This window comes from Pristiophorus japonicus, chromosome 10 (assembly GCF_044704955.1).
Source record: "Pristiophorus japonicus isolate sPriJap1 chromosome 10, sPriJap1.hap1, whole genome shotgun sequence".
Taxonomy (NCBI): domain Eukaryota; kingdom Metazoa; phylum Chordata; class Chondrichthyes; family Pristiophoridae; genus Pristiophorus; species Pristiophorus japonicus.
Window position 1 is genome coordinate 64,562,844 of NC_091986.1, and position 10,681 is coordinate 64,573,524.

At 39.7% G+C, this 10,681-nt stretch overlaps 1 long non-coding RNA gene across 1 annotated transcript; it reads left to right on the forward strand.

The window, feature by feature from the left end:
* The first annotated feature begins 480 nt into the window (after nucleotides 1-480).
* LOC139274747 (uncharacterized) lies at nucleotides 481-8,057 on the forward strand. The gene is made up of 3 exons (XR_011595587.1): nucleotides 481-549; nucleotides 3,587-3,705; nucleotides 7,982-8,057. It is a non-coding gene; the product is annotated as an uncharacterized lncRNA (long non-coding RNA).
* The last annotated feature ends 2,624 nt before the right edge of the window (nucleotides 8,058-10,681 follow it).

Below are 10,681 nucleotides of genomic sequence, written 5' to 3' on the forward strand. Positions count from 1 at the left end.
AAATTCGTCGGTGATTTTCTCGATGCTCAAATCATGTCAGATATTCGGTTCTGGTGTCCTGCAGGTGATCACTAGATTCCCTTAATAGATTACACTGTGCAACATTAGAGCTTCCAGGAAGTCAAACTGTAGACGAATGAATTATGGCTGCCCTATAGTCAGATGCCAGAACGTGGACTGCAATCCTTCTCCCAGACGTGCCCTTCTCCTACCGTCTCTATAGAGGAATTGTAACTACTCAGCATTTTAGAGATGATGTATTGCTGGCATTAACCTCCCTTGGACAAGGCCAGTGTAACATCAAACCTGTCCTAGCAAAAGGGCTCCTTTGGACAGGAGCAAGTTTTTGAATTCTGTTCCTATTAGATAATGAATTCTGTTGTTACTGGATGATGTTGCTATGTAATTGACAATGATACCACTTGGCTTTTGGTGGAGGGGAGGAGTGTTCTTCGGAGATAGCTTCATTTACTGCAGTCCAACTCCGAATGCTGCTGACACTTCTCAGGCTTGAAGACACATCGCAGTTCTCAATCTACTTTAGAAAAGGTACACGTTTTATTTGGTGCATTCTCATATTACTAATTTATGTTGCTTATTTACTCAACTGTGCACAAGTTTATTTTATTTTCCTTCATACATATATAATTGGATTTTTAGTTCATATTTTCCTCAAGTTTTACTGAAATATTTGCACTTAATTTGAATTAAATATTATTGTGCATTACTGTTAACTATTAGAAACAAAGTATGTTTGTGAGAAATAAATTGTATCTCCATTGTTTATGAGGGAAGAGAGGGAAGGCTTCTTTTCCCACGAGCGGGCCCACTGATATAGAGGGTCGACGCTCGCCTCAGCCCACCTAGCAATTCTAGAAGTTAGCAGACAGAGACGGATGGCAAAGTATAACGATCTTTATTACGAACGTCCGGGAACATCCCTCATCACAGCCGCCTGTGAGTGGAGATGCTCCCCGAACAGCACAATCATACAACTTTTATACATTTCAAAACCCCTCTGTTCCCAGACAAGACCTCCCTCGATTTCTAATTGAACTACCTTATCAGTGCTACTTCTCTAATTGGACTACATTATTAGTGCTACTTTGGATTGACAAGCCAAGACCCTCGTGACCACTTTAGGCCGTGACTAGAATGACTTCATTAGGTCAGAATTTGTTGATTCTCCTTGGTGCCCATGAGTCTGCCTCGAGCCTCGAGCCTCTTCGCAAGGTCTTATCAATGTCTGTTTAGGTTCTCACATCGTATCCTGTCGGAATAATATTGAATTGATGACTTCTGTAGCCTTGGTACAAGGCTGAAGAGAGGCCATTTACCTCCTTCTGGGCCAGTGCAGGAACCAGCACTTTAACCTTTGTCCCGCTGGTATCCCTAATGCCAAATTTTCCTCTTACACCATAAAGATTTACCAGCTATTAAAGAAATGCATGGCAGTGTGTATATCCACAGCACTGATTGCCAAAGAATCTAGTAAAAGCTGATAAGTGACCAACCTAAAAATATGAAAGCATTCCAAAGTAATGATGAAGAAATATGCTAACACAAAGGACATGATCAGTGTAACTCTTTTAGTTGGGTTGTAAACAAATAGTATAATGGACTATGTAAATCAAATTAGTGATTCATTACCAAACCCACTTTTAAAGAGATACCACCAGTGTGTATGTCCTGGATTGAATGACTTTCCATTCTGCATTACTATGCCTTAATACAGTGAAGTGCTGAGGAAAATGTTTGTTCACTCTGTTTCTGATTAAAGTTAGAATAACAACATAACAGAACTTAATTCTATAAGAACAAAAGCAAAATCCTGCAGCTGATGGAAATCTGAAATTAAAACAGAAATTGCTGGAAACACTCAGCAGGTCTGTAAACATCTATGGAGAGAGAAACAGACTTAATGTTTCAGGTCGATAACCTTTCATCAGAACTGGAAGGTGTTTGAGATTAACAGTTTTTAAGCAGGTACAGAGGCAGTGAAAAGGGAGAAGGAAATAACAAAGGGGAAGGTCTGTGATTGGGTGGTATTACATTAATTCCATGGGATTTAACATTTTGCATTTACAAAGAAAAAAAAACCTTGCATTTATATAGCATCTGCCATGACTTCAGGATGTTCCAAAGCACTTTACAGTCAATGAAGTACTTTTGAAATGTAGTCACTGTTGTAATGTAGGAAATGCTGCAGCCAATCTACGCACAACAAACTCCCACAAACAGCAATGTGATAATGACCAGATAATGTGATGTTAATTGAGGGATAAATATTAACAAGACACCAGGGATAACTCCCCTGTGCTTTTTTGAAATAGCATCACGGAATCTTTTACATCCACCTGAGAGTAGACGGGTCCTCGGTTTGACATCTCATCCAAAAGACTGATTTGGCTCAACCAGCCACCACCCCCACACAAACAAAAAAAAAATGCAGCTCTCTGCTTTCATTCAAATAATGCTCTAGTCTAGCACAACACACCATGGATTGGTCAAAGATGTAGATCCACCCATGTTTCCCATGTGTAAAGTCATGATTTAACTGTGCTGCTGATAATTTGCTTTGCCCAGGCCAGACCAGCAGCGTCACTTGCTTCCACCTTCTGGTGGTCAGCTCTAGAGGCTATTCATCAGGTCTCAAGTCCAGAATCATACATGTCAATTACAAGTACTATTAAATGACAGCATAATTTACTCATTATATTCATTGCATTTCAAAAGATATATCAGATTTACCATTGAGATTAGAGGTCCAATCAGATCAGTTGAAAGGCAGGTCTTGAGTATACCAAAACCAATCAAATTGGTTGGAGGACAGAACTGTGTGAACTAGTTAATAAGGCATTGTCTCGCACTGCTAATCTGAGACAAAAATAGCTTAATGAGCTGATGGCTTCTGGGAGTCAGTTACGAATGTGTTTGCTTAGCATTTGTCACCAAATAAATTAATTTAAAAAGCAGCTTTTAAAGACTTATTTTTCAAGGTTAATACCTCAGTTGAAATAGCAGAGGAATGTTATATGACCATATTAAACATTTACCCCTGTTTTCACTCAGAGTAATTTCAAGTCTTTTGTGTTTAAAACAGAAAATGTTTGAAATGCACAGAAGTTTTCTGTAACCTGGCAGACTCCTTTAGTGCTATCACAGTGTATGGACTTTAAAATAAAAGCACAGGGCTAGCAATAATGCTAAAACAAAGACTAGCAGTAATTAAAAAAAATACTGGGAGTGAGACTGAAAAATACAAACATCAGGACTTGGAATAAAAAACACACCAAAGTGCAAATGAGACAAAAGAAAAATACTGGATACAGATTCCATTTACCCTCTTATCCTTCATCTCCATTCCTATATCAAACTTCAAAAACTTCAAGCAATTGAAAGTCTTTTCCCAACAGAGAAAATAAATGTTCCACAGTCACTTCCCCCACCTGTGTTTCTCCCCTGTTGGACAGGGGGACAGCAGCCTTTTATTTGCTATTCCTTGTCTTATTCTTTCAATACTCCTCTCAACTGACCCACAAATGGTATTATTATTCTGCAATAATCTGATTTGTGACTTATGCAGTCATCTTTCCACAATGGAGACCACCTCTACCATAGATATATCTGCAGAAGGTGAGGAGGAATTTGAAATTCAACACCAGGAAGAACAGCCAGGAAGAGAATCTTCTCGTGAAAATGAAGGTATCGTATTATTTAACCAATACATATTATAGTGCATTTGATCAGCATCTTTATAGTAAATGTGCATTTATCTTTCTCTCGGAGCAGAGATGTGTGCATATATAAGGAAGTACAAATACCAAGTACAAAACTGTCAAGATTCTTAATGGTGTTTAATGTGTTAATATAAAAGAAAAAATAAAGTTGAAGCTGTAAACTACAGAAGATCATTTTGACTCAACAACTCCACATTAAAATGACCAATTGATGACCACCTTGCAGAGCCCTATGGCGATACTCAGCCTACAAGAAAGAATATGGTGGATTATATAAATACAGCATCAAGACCTATGAGTGCATCATTGCCATAAAATTATGTTTTTTTTTACAAAACATGTATATTTATACCATTGTAACTTTTGGCTTTGCACTTACATTTATAAAATGTATTTCTTTGCCAGATTTCATTGCAATACATTGTGAAGTATTGTGATGTCAATGGCCTTTTGCCATCAGCTATGGATGTAAATACAACATGGATGTTATCTCCATATATGCAGCATAAATCTACAGAGCAGTTACTCATTAATCTCACGTATTCCCGATATTTCTATTATTTGTAAGCCAAAAGATTGTTCAAGTGCCTTTATAGTACCTTCCTTATTCAGTGGATGATGCTGTTATCCTCCACTTGTTGAATAATAGCATCAGTTATCAATGCAAAGAATCACAACTAAGATACTTCACCTCCAAGATGTTTTAATGTAATTCTAAATAACCTATGGTTCACCCTCTTGGGCTATTTATAATAATGTTCCCTCTGGTTCTGCTCAAGCTCCAACCTTTCGTTTTTCCACATTGCTGCGAGGAGGAAAGACTTTTTGACAACAAAGTGAAAAATAGCATATTTGAAATCTGTCTTTTAGCAAATGTTTTGTTGTATTTTTCTTCTATTTGTGCAAACAAACAGATCACAAGTACATGAAGCTTAACAACTATTGTCCACTATTTTCTTATTTTCTCAGCTGGTTGATTTAATAACAAACCTGTAAACTCTCCTGGCCAGAAGAAAAAATAACCGGTATATTTGAAGCTTTTAGAAGGATTATTGTTGGTGCTGTTGACACTTCTCACTCTTGAAATATATTTTGCTTTTCCTTGGTTCTACAAATAATCTGCAGCCGAAAGAACAAGTTACAACCTGGACCCAGGCTCCTAGCCAATGCTGCTCCGAAACTACTTGCATTTTCACTCATAATACCAGCATGTCCTGATTAAAATATATATTGAACAACAATAGCGACTTTCCTTTATATAGCATCTTTAACATAGAAATAGCCGTAGGTACTTCACTGAGACCAAATCATAGAAGGGTCTTGAGAGAGGAGAGGGAGGCAGAGAAGTGGAGGAGTTTAGGGAGGGAATTCAAAAAGATGGGGCTCAGATGGATCAAGATAATGTCACAAACTGTGGGATGAAGGAATTTGTGTGCACAAGAGTGGGAGAAAAGGAGAATTCAGGGGAAGGCTGTAGGGCTGGAGGAGGTTACAGAGATAGGGAGAAGTGAGGCCAGGAATTCTTAAAAGATTATTCAGAGGATTCTCTTTTCAGTGCCAGCCTGTTTCAAAGACAAGGTAAAATGTTAGTTACCTCCCTGACAGGGCTGGATTAAAGGTATGATGGGCCTGGGGCAAACTGCTCCAAATGGGCCTATAGTTATACAAAAGCAAAATACTGCAGATGCTGGAATTTGAAATAAAAACAAAATGCTGGCAATCTCAGCGGGTCAGGCAGCATCTGTGGAGAGAAAAACAGAGTAAACATTTCAGGTCGATGACCCTTCGTCAGAATTGGTGAATGTTCAAAAAGAACAGATTCTTAAGGAACACTGAAAGGGGGAGGGGAAGAAAGAACAAAAGGGAAGGTCTGTGATAGGGTGGAAGGTAGAAGAGATTATGAAGACAAAAGGGATGATGGGTCGAATTGAAATGGTAATGGCAGAAGTTAGAAAAAAGTTAGTCTAGATAGGGTGTGAATAGCAAAATAATGACCAGCTGTCATCGGAGACAAAGAGAAAACAATCATAAGATCGGGGTGAGGGAGCCAAAAATGGCCAGAGGTTATGGTCTGAAATTGTTGAACTCTATGTTGAGTCCAGAAGGCCGAAAAGTGCCTAAACAAAAGATGAGGTGCTGTGTTGAGCTTCATTGGAAAAGTGTAGGAGACCGAGGATGGAGATGTCGGAGCGGGAGTGGAGTGGGGAATTAAAGTGACAGGTGACCAGAAGCTCAGGATCACGCTTACGGTCTGAACGGAGATGCTCTGCAAAGCGGTCACCCAATCTGCGTTTGGTGTCCCCAATGTAGAGGAGACCACATCGTGAGCAGCAAATACAGCATGCTAAATTGAAAGAAGTACAAGTAAATCGCTGTTTCACCTGAAAGGAGTATTTGGGGCCCTGGACCCAGGAGGTAAAAGGGCAGGTGTTGCATCTCATGTGCTTGCACAGGAAGGGGAGGGGTGCGGGGATGACTTCGGAATGGACCAGGGTGTCGCGGAGGGAGCGGTCCTTTGGGAATGCTGAGAGGGGAGTGGAGGGGAAGATGTGATTGGTGGTGGGATCATGCTGGAGGTGGCAGAGGATGATCCATTGAACGTGGTGATTGGTGGGGTGAAAGATGAGGACAAGGGGAACACTGTCGTGGTTCTGAGAGGGAGGGGAAAGGGTGAGAGCAGAGATGCGGGAAATAGAACAAACACGGTCGAGGGCCATGTTAACCACGGTGATGGGGAATCCTCTGTTGAGAAAAAAGGAAGACATGTTGGATGCACTAGTGCAAAAGGTGGCGTCGTCAGAGCAGATGCGACGGAGACGAAGAAACTGGGAGAATGGAATGGAGTCCTTGCAGGATGCGAGGTGGGAGGAAGTTTAGTCCAGGTAGCTGTGGGAGTCAGTGGGCTTATAGTGGATACTGGTCAATAGCCTATCCCCAGAAATGGAGACAGAGAAGTCGAGGAATAGAAGGGAGGAGTCGGAGATGAACCATGTGAAGGTGAGGGAAGGGTGGATAAAGGGCAAAATGAATTAAATTTTCAAGTTCAGTGCGAGAGCAGGAAATAGCACCAATACAGTCATCAATGAACTGGAAAAAGAGGTGAGGGAGAGGACCCAAGTAGGATTAGAACAAAGAATGTTCCACATATCCCACAAAAGGGAAAACATAGCTAGGACCCTATGTGGGTTCCCATAGCAACACCTTTAATTTGGAGAATGTGAGTAGAGTTAAAGGAGAAGTTGTTCAATGTGAGAAAAAGTTCAGCCAGGTGGAGGAAGGTGGTGGTGGATGGGGACTGGTCGAGGAAGAAGCAGGGCCTATAGTTCTGTTTGTTCATGTCCACTCCATTACGTTATTAATTCTGATTCAGAGTATGAAAACATAGGCCAGTATATTCAACAATGAAAGCATATATTCTGTATCAAGTAGGTATATATTCTCGTTCTGATAACATTGCAATACTAGATTACTGTATATATATGCAAATTTCTCTCAATAACATGTGAAATAAAACAAGCTAATACATATTCTGTTCTGTATATAGGTACATTAGTGTATATAGGTACTTCTGTATATAGGTATAAACAAATGAATCTAGCCTGTATAAGCAAGTATCTATCCTGTAAGTACTTTACAAGATAACATTGCGAGACTTCCTATATGCGAATTTCTCAATGATGTCTCCCGTTTCAATAGTAGCCAGCACGTCATGTTCAATACACAGAAGTGAAAGGACACTCAGTCGGATTTGACCCATCTTTGCCCAAATTTGATTTTTTACTCTCTTGAGCACAGAAAACGATCGTTCTCCACTACAGTTCGTAATCATCAGGGACAGGTACATCAGAAGAGCACTTGAAACATTAGCAAATGTTACACATAGTCCATTGTCACTGATTCTATTCAGCCTATTTGGGAGGCTTTATATTTTTTTTCCTACATTTATTTGGTGGGCCTATGTTCTTTGGTGGGCCTGGGGCTGCAGCTCCATCCTCCCCATGGTTAATCTGTTCCTCACGAACTTGTTCGTATCAGACCAGGTCACATAATTAGTGAGAAAATGGAGGATAGATCTTAATCAAGGTGTGTTTTTAATGAGGAATGAAAATATACAGGAATAACAAAGTGGAGCAATATGTTTTCAACCTATACACAAATGGATGGATTGTTGATAGTACACTATTATTTCAATCCAAATCAGATTTTTTGTTAATTGTAGATTTATGTTTTTTTCCCACCAGAAATTCTCACGGACACCAAAAAGTCGTCAGACGCTGCTCGAAGGATTTGGAGCTACGTTCCAAAGGAACTCAACTGTTTGCAGGTTCTGAGATCACCATCTATGAATCTATTGATCACTTTGGAGCTGTGACCTGGCCAGGGGTGTGTCTTACTTAGCACATACTAAATTTAGAACCTACACTTGATGAGAATAAAAATGGGAGACATCGGATAAAGAAACAAATTGATAACACTTCCTATGGTTCACAGGAGTTTGTATAAATTTACTATCATTTATCAATTTGTAACAATTATAACGATGAATGCAGTGTTTTTGCACAGCATACTGGAGCTACAAAGTGGTGTGCATGCTATAGATGGGGCGGGGGGCGGTCACAAGTTAATATCTATGGTCACCAGGCTCAGCCCTGCGATTCTGCCACATACTGCATTATTAATCTACATGCTTCCAGGGGTGGTAGTGAACACTGGAGTGAGAATCCCCGAGTCACTGTAGTTCACCTTAGGGCAACTGGTTACAGAGCAGCCCAGGTAAGGGCCTGGAAGCAGCTTGTCACCCCTTATGGTGCATGACATAGTGAGAGCACAGGATGGGAAGAAAGTGTAAATGCATTCAACAAGGAGTTAAAATTAAAATTATTCTTATATTGCCACATAGCTAAGGATCATGCTGTTGAAGGGATTATATTCTCTCACTCCCACCCCTCTTCTGCACCCGCCACACTACATTGTTCAGACCAGGTTTCCCAAATTATGTTCTAAAATTGCTGATTAGTGATGAATTGAAGTACACTGGATTATTTACCCATAATTACTGTTAATATTATATCAAAGAAGCAGATGCTCCATTCAAGCTTCTTTTTAAAATTGAAAGTTATAATAATTATAAGTAACAATAGCATTGTTCTGTTTCGCCCAATCCTGTTAAGCTTTTAATTTTTCTACTAGTTGGAAAGTGTTAATGAAGGGCAAAACTAAGAGTAATACACACATGGATCATTTGGCATCGATTGACTGTCTTAATTTTCTTAGTTTTCTCATATCATGGACCATCAAAATCAGTATTCTGTCAGGTGTCATCAGCACTCCACATTTAAGTAATAATACAATCGTATGGTAGTTAGAATAAAACAAAGGGATATTGATAATTCAAAGGGGCCTTAATTGTAATATCTTCTTACAATATCACTAAAGCACCCATATTGAAGATGGCTTCAATCTGGAACTTGCTTTATTGTAAACATCAGCAGTTGCATTACCACAGTAGTCCACTAGATGGAGCAGTAGTCCACTAGGTGGAGCTATATTACACTTCTCCCTCCTTAATGAAGAAGTAATTATAATAATATAATCATCATACATAACTTGCATGGTTTTACATAACAAAAGATATGAAATTATTTTGCCATATTTACAAATCAAACTTAACCACTGGTTTTCTGCTTCAAAGAGCACCTTCACTCTCGAACAAAACTTCCAAAACATGGTGTTGAATGTAGATTCATTCTAGGCTGAGCCTGAGGAAAGTTTTTCTCTAAGGGTAACCCTTGATCTACATTTTGACACTCCACAACTTCAGACTGTTTGTCTGCCTGACTCGGATTCAGACTTAAATTCTGACTTTCTCTTGGATTTGTTTCTAATACATCTGATGTAAGATTTGCTATTGGTACTCTACTTGTAACAAGACTATCTGACTCATCAGAAGTAATCGAAACATTCCTGTTGGAGGCATTAGGCACCTGCTGAATATATCAAAACACAAGGCATTAGGCACCTGCTGAATATATCTAAACTCATATAAGTTTAAAGTGGCCACATATAAAATGGCTGCCCAAGCATGATGGGTACTCAGTTAGTCAAGTAATGAACTGGGGCAGACCGAGCAATGACCGAGCAATGACCTAGTGAGGCCCACTACCAGGAATGCCTTGGATACAAGATAATTATAACAAGCAATTATAGTACACTGGTATAATCAGTGACTTCACACAGCCGAGCCCCGAGGAACAGAGATAAGGGGGGAACCTGCCTCACATAACGAGGTCATTAATCAGCCTGAGCTGACAAAAACTGAACATACAGCCCCTGCGATATCAGGAGAATTCTATTGGGTTAAAGAAACCTATATGTAATCTATAATCGGGATGATTGGATTGTGTCCAGCCGAAGTGGGCTAAGTAACTGTAAAGAACTATTGTAAAACATATAAATATCGATGAGTTTCTTTGTTCGTCGGAGAGAGTGCCTGGATCCAGTCCTGAGGCTTCCTCCCCGCTAGCGAAAATAAAGGCCGCATTGGCGTTGGAACCAACTCTGAGTGTTGAGTGATTCTTCCGAGAAAACATTCACGCTAACAATTCCAACTTACAATTCCTTCCACATCTGTAGGTAAAATATGATCAATGTGAACAGACCTAACCTGTCCATGATCAAACATCTTGACCAAATACGTGCGAGGACCACATATCTTCACTACTCTTCCTGGTAACCACATTAACCATTTATGGTGATGGTTCTACGCTCTCACCTTCTGATTCAATTTCAAACTTCTCTCTCTTACTCTACCTCTATCATGATTCTCTTTCTGTGTGATTGTGCCAAGATTGGTTTTAACAATGAGAACCTGGTTCATGGCTGTCATTTGAGAAACAACTCTGCTGGTGTTCTACCAATAGTTGTATAAGGAGTATTACGAT